The sequence below is a fragment of the Triticum urartu genome, unplaced genomic scaffold (genome assembly GCF_056163025.1).
Source record: "Triticum urartu cultivar PI428250 unplaced genomic scaffold, HENAU_Tu73 scaffold2, whole genome shotgun sequence".
NCBI lineage: Eukaryota > Viridiplantae > Streptophyta > Magnoliopsida > Poales > Poaceae > Triticum > Triticum urartu.
In genome coordinates this window covers 525,640-535,012 of record NW_028260368.1, presented here as the reverse complement: position 1 = coordinate 535,012, position 9,373 = coordinate 525,640, and the positions used below count along the sequence as shown (strand labels likewise).

At 36.7% G+C, this 9,373-nt stretch overlaps 1 non-coding gene across 1 annotated transcript; it reads left to right on the top strand.

Annotated features, from left to right (window-relative positions):
- The first annotated feature begins 7,277 nt into the window (after positions 1 to 7,277).
- TRNAC-GCA (transfer RNA cysteine (anticodon GCA)) lies at positions 7,278 to 7,348 on the top strand. The gene has a single exon. It is a non-coding gene; the product is annotated as a tRNA-Cys (tRNA).
- Positions 7,349 to 9,373: the final 2,025 nt, after the last annotated feature.

The window sequence follows — 9,373 nt, the reverse complement described above, 5'->3', positions numbered from 1 at the left end:
CATCTGCTGTTCGCACAGCAGTATCTACAACCCCTTTGCGGGCTCCATAGCAGGAAATTATATATTCTGTCAAAGAAAGTCCCTCGCGTAAATTGCTTTGAATAGGTAAATCAATCATTTGTCCTTGAGGGTCCGACATTAATCCTCTCATACCTACTAATTGGTGTACTTGAGATGCATTTCCTCTGGCTCCTGAAAAAGACATTAGATAGACTGGATTAGAAGGATCCGTTATCCGAAAATTTGAATTCATTTCTTGTTTCAAATATTCACTTGTCGCATACCATATCTCAACAGATTGGCGTAATTTTTCTACCGCGTGTACAGCCCCATAATAATAGTGTTTCTCCAAAAGAAAACTCTGTTGTTCCGCGTCTTGGACTAACCATCCCTTAGAGGGTATTGTTAAAAGATCCTCGATTCCTAACGAAATCGATGTAGTAGTGGCTTGATGGAAGCCCAGAGTCTTTAGTTGATCCAGTATATGGGATGTATATCCCATTCCAAAATGATCTATTAATCTGCTAATAAGTCGTTTCATACCAGTTCCGTCTATCTCTTTATTATGAAAGACCAGATTGGCCCGTTCCGCCATACATAAGTACCCCCTTTTCGGCTGAGTAGGATTCGACAATTGCTGAGTAGGATTCGACAATGGGCCTGAGTCAGTGATTCGAAAATTTAATTAACTTAATTGCCTCAATCTCAATCTGGATTCGCGTGGCAAATAATGATGATACTAGGGAAATCGGAATGCCCCCCGAAAGGGGAGGGGCATCGCCGAATCTAACTTTCTTGTTTAGGTAGTGTATGAATAGGCCTGACTAAATCCTTGTATGGCTTCCTCTATTTCTCTATAAAAAGAAATATGACCAAGAGTGGTTCGAATGTATATCGAACGAATTTCTTTTTTTCTATTTCCCATTATTAGATAGTGGGCATAAATCTCATGATAAGTCCCCAAAGATTCATATTGAACTTCAATCGGAACTTCTCTTGACCCAATGACGCGTTGATCCAGGTTCCATCGTAGCCACAAGGGACTATCTAAACTGATTAGTTTTTGTCTATAAGCTCCCAGTGCATCATAAGAACTAGAAAAATGGGGTTCTTTATCTTTCCTATATTTAAAATTATTATTATTATTGTAATTTACTTTTAGATTTGGGTAGTTTCTGCAACTATTATATCTATTTGCACAAATACCTCGACGCTTTCCAATCGTTAATACATAAAGCCCGATAAGCATGTCTTGGGTTGGTACGCAAATAGGATCCCCAATAGCGGGAGATAAGAGATTCATATGAGAAAACATAAGTAAACGGGCTTCTGCCTGAGCTTCCAAGGATAAAGGTAGATGAACAGCCATTTGATCTCCATCAAAGTCCGCATTGAAACCCTTACACACTAATGGGTGTAAAGAAATAGTACGCCCCTCTACTAAAGTGGGTTGAAAGGCCTGTATGCCTAATCTATGCAGGGTAGGTGCTCTATTTAACAGTACAGGATGTCCCCGCATAACTTCTTGAAGTATTTCCCATACAATGGGTTCTTTTTCCCAAATTTTCCTTTTAGCAATCCTTACATTAGAAGTGGCGCGTTTCGTGATTAAATCGCGAATTACAAATAGCTGAAAAAGCTTTATTGCTATCTCTAGAGGTAATCCACATTGATGTAATGAAAGCGAAGGACCCACAACAATGACAGAACGCCCCGAGTAATCGACCCGTTTCCCAAGCAGAGTCTCGCGAAACCTTCCCTCTTTACCTTCAATTACATCTGAAAGTGATTTGTATACTTTATTGTGACCATCCCTCGTCGGTTGCCCGCGGGACCCACTATCAAGAAGTGTATCCACGGCTTCTTGTACCAATTTTTCCTGGCACATTACTAAATCTGCTGGCGCTAATTCACTTCTTTTTAATAGATAGGCAAGATTGTTGTTCCGACGGATAACTCTCTTATAAAGTTCATTAATGTCTGAAGTCACTACTTTATCTCCAGACCTATAAACAATAGGTCTCAATTCGGGAGGAAGAACCGGTAATAAGCACAAAACCATCCATTCTGGTTCTACATTTGTTTGAATAAAATGTTTCGCCAATTGCATGCGTCTAATCAAAAAAACTTTTCTTATTCGTCTTTTTCTATCTTCCCACTCATCTCCACTATACCCCTCGTCTTCTAATTCCTTCCATTCGACCAAAGAATTCTCTATAATAATTCGCAAATCCAAATCTGCTAATTGTTCTCTAATAGCACCTGCTCCTGTCGCAATTTCCCGATTTCGAAATGTTGCAAAGCCTGGGGTAGAAAAAAAGGGAGAAATGCTGTGGTTACAGGATGCAATTTCCTCTTCGAATAAACCTCGTAATCGTAAAAAAGTGGGTTTTTTAGTGCTGGGCCTAGCAAAAGAGAAATCGCCGTATACTAGGCCCTCCAACTTCTTAAGAGGTTTATCTAAAAGATTCGCGATATAACTAGGAAGACCTTTCAAATACCACACATGAGTCACGGGACATGCGAGTTTGATGTATCCCATTTGATATCTTCGTATCCGAGAATCCACAAATTCGACCCCGCATTTTTGGCAAAATCTTTCGTCTTCGTTTTCAGCTCCGCTCGCTCGAGAATTGCCACAAGCGCAAATCCCGCTTTTTATGGGTCCAAAGATTCTTTCGCAAAACAATCCATCTTTTTCTGGTTTATCGGTTTTATAATGAAAAGTAGAGGGCCTTGTGACTTCGCCAACGACTTCTCCATTAGGTAGGTTTTTGTTAGCCCAAGCCTTTATTTGTTGAGGGGAAACGAGTCCAATTTGAAGTTGTTGATGTTTATATTGGTCAATCATAAAATAGAAATAAGAAAAGAATTTATATTTATTCCGATCAAACTTCCTCCCTATTAACCTGGAAGTTCTTTTCAGATACAAGGAAATGATTCAGTTCTAGAGCCAAAGATCGTAGTTCTCGAACGAGCACTCGAAAAGATTCTGGAGGATCCTCATGATTAGGTATTCTTTTTCCCCAGATCGTAGCATTAAGTATTTCTTGGCGAGCTATAAGATGGTCAGATTTATAAGTAAGTATCTCTTGTAAAATATGAGCAACACCAAATCCTTCTAAAGCCCAAACTTCCATTTCTCCTACTCGTTGTCCCCCTTGCTTGGCTCTTCCTCTAACCGGTTGTTGTGTAACAAGTGAGTAGGGCCCAGTAGAACGCCCATGAATTTTCTCATCAACTTGATGAATTAATTTTAAGATATAGGACTTCCCTATTAGAACAGGTTGCTCAAAGGGGTCGCCTGTTCTTCCATCAAATATTCTGCTTTTTCCCGGGTACTCGGGTTCAAATACCCATGGATTTTTTGTTTCTTTACTGGCTTCATATAATTCTGAAAACACAAGTTTTCTTGAAGCCTCTTGCTCATATCTCTCATCAAAGGGTGCTATTCTATAATGTTTCTTTAGCAGATCCCCCGCTAATCCGAGCGAGCTTTCAAATATTTGTCCCACATTCATTCGGGAGGGTACTCCTAAGGGATTGAAGACCATATCAACGGGTGTTCCATCTTGCAAATAGGGCATATCTTGCCTAGGCAAAATTTTGGAAATGATCCCTTTATTCCCATGTCTTCCGGCTACTTTATCCCCAACTTTGATTTCACGTTTCTGTAAAATATATACACGAACCATTATGTCGAGCGGGTCCCTTTGGATCCATTTCACATCGATAACGCGCCCTCTTCCACCTATAGGTAATTTCAGAGAAGTTTCTTTTGAAGTGGAAACCTCAAGGCCAAATATGGCCCGTAATAATCCAGCTTCCGCGATATAAGATGATTCGCTCGCTATCTGAGGCGTTAATTTACCTACTAAAATATCACCAGTTTCTACCCAGGATCCCAACCTAACAACTCCATTTCTGTCCAAATTGCGGAGTAAATGTTCTTCTAGATGTGGTATTTCTTTAGTGATTTTTTCAGCGGAGCCCTGGCTTGTCGTATCCGTCTGAATTTCATATTTCCGGATGTGAAAAGAGGTATAAATATCTTCATATACCAAACGTTCGCTAATTAGTACTGCGTCTTCAAAATTGTAACCTTCCCATGGCATATAAGCTACTAATACGTTTTTTCCTAAAGCAAGTTCGCCCCCAATTGTAGCAGCTCCTTCTGCTAAAATTTGTCCTTTTTTAATGGATTTACCCCGTGGAACCCGGGGTTTTTGGTGCATACAAGTATTTTTGTTAGAGCGACGGTGGTTAACTAAAGGAATACTTATAGTCTTCCCACTACTTGATAAAAGTATCTTATGACTATCAGTAGAAATGATCTTTCCCTCGCGTTCGGCTATAATGGAAACCCTCGAATCTAGAGCTGTTTGGCGTTCCAATCCAGTTCCAACAATGCATTTCTCGGACCGAGAAAGCGGAACTGCTTGGCGCTGCATATTAGAACTCATTAAAGCCCGATTCGCATCATTGTGCTCAATAAAAGGAATGAGAGAACCCCCAATAGAAAAATATTGGAAAGGAAAAATACTTCTAACATGAATCTGTTCCCATGCAATAGTCAAGAATTCTTGACGGTATCTAGCCGGAACAACCTGTTCTTCCTGAATACCTTGATTCAAGGACAAAGAATTTCCTGCTGCTATCATATAATATTCATCTCTATTTGGTGATAGATAAACCACCTGTCTCTCTTTTTTTTCTTTTGCTTTCTCAGCAGATATTTCATAAAACGGACTCTCTATGGATCCCCACAAGTGATCAATTCTCGCATGAATTGTTAAGGATCCAGTAAGTCCAACATTGATTCCTTCAGACGTGTCAATTGGACAAATACGCCCATAGTGACTCGGATGAATATCTCGGCTCCGAAAACTTGCGGTTCTCCCCGTCAACCCTCCAGGACCTAAACAACTCACTTTTCGCCCATGAACAGTTTGTGTCAATGGATTCGTTTGATCAAAAACTTGAGATAACGGGTATGTGCCAAAAAAGGTCTCATAAGTAGTTATTAATAAAATTGAAGTTGAAGTTGGAGTTACCAAAGTTTGGGGAGTCGGTTTCGATTGACGTATGAATACTCTACGAATAGTTTTTTGAACTGCATGTTGTAAACGACCAAGAGCCAATCCGAATTTGATCTTGTAACAGATCCGCAACCGAACGAATACGTTTATTTTTCAAGTGATTCATATCGTCATCGTCAAGTATACCCGTTCCAAATTTCATTCCAATCAAATGATCCGTAGCGGCCAATACATCTCGTGGTAACAAGAATGTATTGTTCTGAGGAATATCAAGATTAAGTCTCCGATTCATATTTCGTCGACCAATCCTTCCTAATTCACATTTTTGTTGAAAAAATTTCTTTTGTAATTCCTCGCATAAGGACTCCGAAAATACCAGGTCCCCACCTACACAAGCAAATTGTTGATAAAACTCCAAAATAGCTTTTTCTTTTGACTCAATCCTCTTCTTCTCTTTAGCATTCGGGAAAGACAAGAAAATTTCAGGGTAGGAAACATTATCCAGAATTTCTCTTAGATTCGAACCCATAGCTGATGATAGAACTAGAATAGATATCTTTTGTTTTCTACTCACGCGAGCCCATATCCTTTCTTTTTTATCAATTGCTAATTCCGATCTCCCCCCCCAATCTGATATTATAGTGCCAGTGTAGATAGAAATTCCCTTATGATCTAATTCCGAGCGGTAGTAAATACCAGGACTTAGCAATATTTGATTGATCACAATTCGGTATATTCCATTTATAATAAAGGTTCCTAAGGAATTCATTATAGGAATGTTTCCGATAGAAATGGTTTGCTTTTGCACATCGAAACCAAAAATTAATCTCGCAGATACATATAATTCGGAAGAATAGGTGAGTGATTCATACACAGCATCTCTTTCTTTTATCGAGGGTTCTAGCAGTTGATATCCTTTCGCAAATAATTGAAATGCAATTTCGTGATCTGGATCTTTAATTGTTGGAAACTTGTCAAGTTCTTCTGCCAAGGCTTGATTAATGAACCTACAAAATCCCTCGAATTGGATCTGACTAAATCCGGGTATTGTGGACATTCCCTCGTTTCCATTCCGGAGCATCTTAATCTTAAGTTTCCTGTTTATCAAAGAAAAATTCCATTATCAGCTCACTCTTCATCAATCCCTATGGATCGATCTAGCAATCATGGAATCTATATTCTGTTTACTGAATCACATGAAATTCTAGGGAACTCCACATACGTATTTCATATATGTATTTCATACATATGAATAGAGACCATTTGGACGAAAGTTCGAGTTTGCCAGGGGTACAAATGAAATGAAAATGAATTGATAAAACATTCCTACAAAAAAAATTCTGCCACTTATACTTTATGTTATGATATTCTAATCAGATTGGATGGCAAAGATTTCTCATTTTATCTCCTTTCTATGAATGTAATAAAGCCGTAATATAATATACTAGAAAGTTTGACTTTACTTCGATTTAGAATAGCGTGCTTACTTTAATTTCTCAAAATAATTTGAGGGTTCTTTTTTATTTCGGATCGGAGTAGTATAATTGCTAGAAAATTCAGTATTTCATTGTGGAATTCTAAAATAAAGTAAGTCCCTTTTTTAAGTACATGCCAATCTAGTTATCCACCTCTCCCCATATCCATGCTTTTCTTTTATCGTAATTTCACTTGGGTACGCCAAGATAGTCAGGTTATACTCTATATCAGAGCAAATTTCCTTTTTTTATTCAAGATATTTAATTTAATACTTTGAAAAATTAAAGCATGATTCCCCATAGAGATATGTACATAAAGGGGATCTTTGGATAATAATGCTGTTCGGACCTAAAGTTTACCTATACACGGATTAAGCATAAAGCCATAATATTTTATTATGCCATTGAAGGGGGGGGAGATAATACCGATTTAAGAGTAGTTCACTACTGCAATAAAAAAAAGAGAATTCTAGTTAACGGTTCCAATTTATTCTGAATTTTGCAGCCTGTGAATAGAAATCCACTTTTTCTTCTTTTTCATCTCAATAGAAAGAAATGGGAAGTTTTATTGTGTTAACAATGTATGTTTTAAGATAGAATCTATCGAGGAGAATAATAGAAACTGGATCAAAAAAAGCAGGAATAGATTTTTTGAAAAAGATTGGAAAAAAGTAAGTAGAATTATATTCAAAATAAAAGGGGCTTTTCGTAAGAAAACGTGGATGAATACTTGCTGTTTTCTAGATTTTTGATCGGATTTTTTGGCGGCATGGCCAAGCGGTAAGGCAGGGGACTGCAAATCCTTTATCCCCAGTTCAAATCTGGGTGCCGCCTGATCAATAAAATACTTAGGTTTTTTTTATAGTGCTGATCGAATTCGATAAATTTTTACTTCGCATAAGTTCGGGCAAGAGAGTAACTGGGCCTGCCGATACTGGGTTTAGAGAAACCATACCATAGTTCTATCCTCAAACTAGGGTTAGGGTTTGTTTTGACGGTAGTGGCCAAAATGGTTATCAATAGGGGTGAGGTAGTGTTTCCTTATTCTTTTATTATATGAATTTGAATTGGTTCTTAATTGAGATTCGATTTGATAATTTTAAAATACGAGGATAAGATGTCAGAAATCTTGGTATCCAAAGAAAGGTCCCTAAGGGGCATTCTTTTTTTTTTTCAATCTAAGATTCAAGAAGGGACTCCACGAAAGAATATCAAGACTTACTAATTATTATACATTTTTTTATCGTACATCTTATGTTACCTACATACACTAAAGTAAGGACTACTTAATTCTAACGAGAATCAGATTAAATAGGTCGATCAAAAATCAATTTAGGAGTTGTATTATGGATAAAATCTCTTCATTCTTTCATAGAATGATACAAAGCAAGGCTGCAGGGTTTAGGTCAAAAATAAACATTAGGTAAGGTAGGTATCCAATAAATATTTATCTATCGATAATTTTATGGTATATTCGGGCGTCCTTTGCTTAAAAAAAAAAAAAAGAGTAACAAAAGGAATAAAAAATCTTCCTATTCCCGCTTCTTCTATTCAGGACATCATTCCCGTACTCTTTCTTTTTTAAGGAAAAAAGGGCTATAGTATCTCGTATTTTTAATGCTCTCTAATTCTACCAGAATTCCTATAAGAATTTGTTAGGAGTAAATTCCTTGAACTGATTGATCCATGGCCTTAGGGCGGAATCCCTTTTTGACTCTGTACCCTTGATTCCACTATGATTATTGATCAATAGTAGAATAATCCCTTCATAGAAATAGGAGACATAATTTAGATGGATATAGTAAGTCTCGCTTGGGCTGCTTTAATGGTAGTCTTTACATTTTCTCTTTCACTAGTAGTATGGGGAAGGAGTGGACTCTAGGGATACTACTAATTGATTAAGTAATCAAATTGTTGTATCAATTCTTTTCTTTAATGGATCATTTTGCATTAATCATTTTGTCAAACGTTATTCTTTAATCTTTTTCTTTAGTTTTGTTTCACTCCTGTAAGAAACTCTTGTATTGTAAGTTGTAATGTAAGAAAGAGCCATTATACCAATTCAGAATTTCTACTAGAAATGACGAATGGTTAAAAAAAGTTCTATACATAAGAAAATTAGACTTTCTTCCACGGAACTATTCACGGCATATCACACATTTTCCATTTCCTTTTACTTTTTACTATAGTCTATTCTTCATATTATTTTTCTTTCCTTCCATGGATTCTTTGGTCAAGAATTGTCTTAGATTTTTTTATTTTGACCTGATTGAAATTAAGTGGATGCAATGAAAAAAGAAATTGAATTAGACTACTTAACTATTTCAATCTACTAATCTATTCTATGTAGATTCAAAGATAATATAATAGAAAGAATCTAAAGTGTCGTAGAAAAAACTATATGTAGTTCTTTCTACCACACTTTAAGATTCCAACCAGATCCTTTCATTTAAGACTTGGATTTTTTTTATTTAATCCCTTTTTAATTTCTTCAATGATTAATTGGAATTCCAATTAATTATTTTGGCTGACTGTTTTTACATAAATAATAAGTAAAAAAGAAGTAGGAACTAGAATGAACAGTGCAGTAGCAATAAATGCGAGAATATTGACTTCCATAACCTCTTTATTTTTTATTTTCACAATAACTCGGGATGTAATCCCATGGAGAGGAAAAAGGGGTATCTTGTAAATTCAAGGGTAGGGCTTGCATTCTGATAATACTGAATCAATTCAATATTATGAATATCGGATCTATCAAATCAATTCATGGATGAGAGTTATATTTCACGGATGAGAGTTATATAGTATAACATAGGAAGATCCTCTATCCACACTAAGACCAAAATGGGTTTTTTG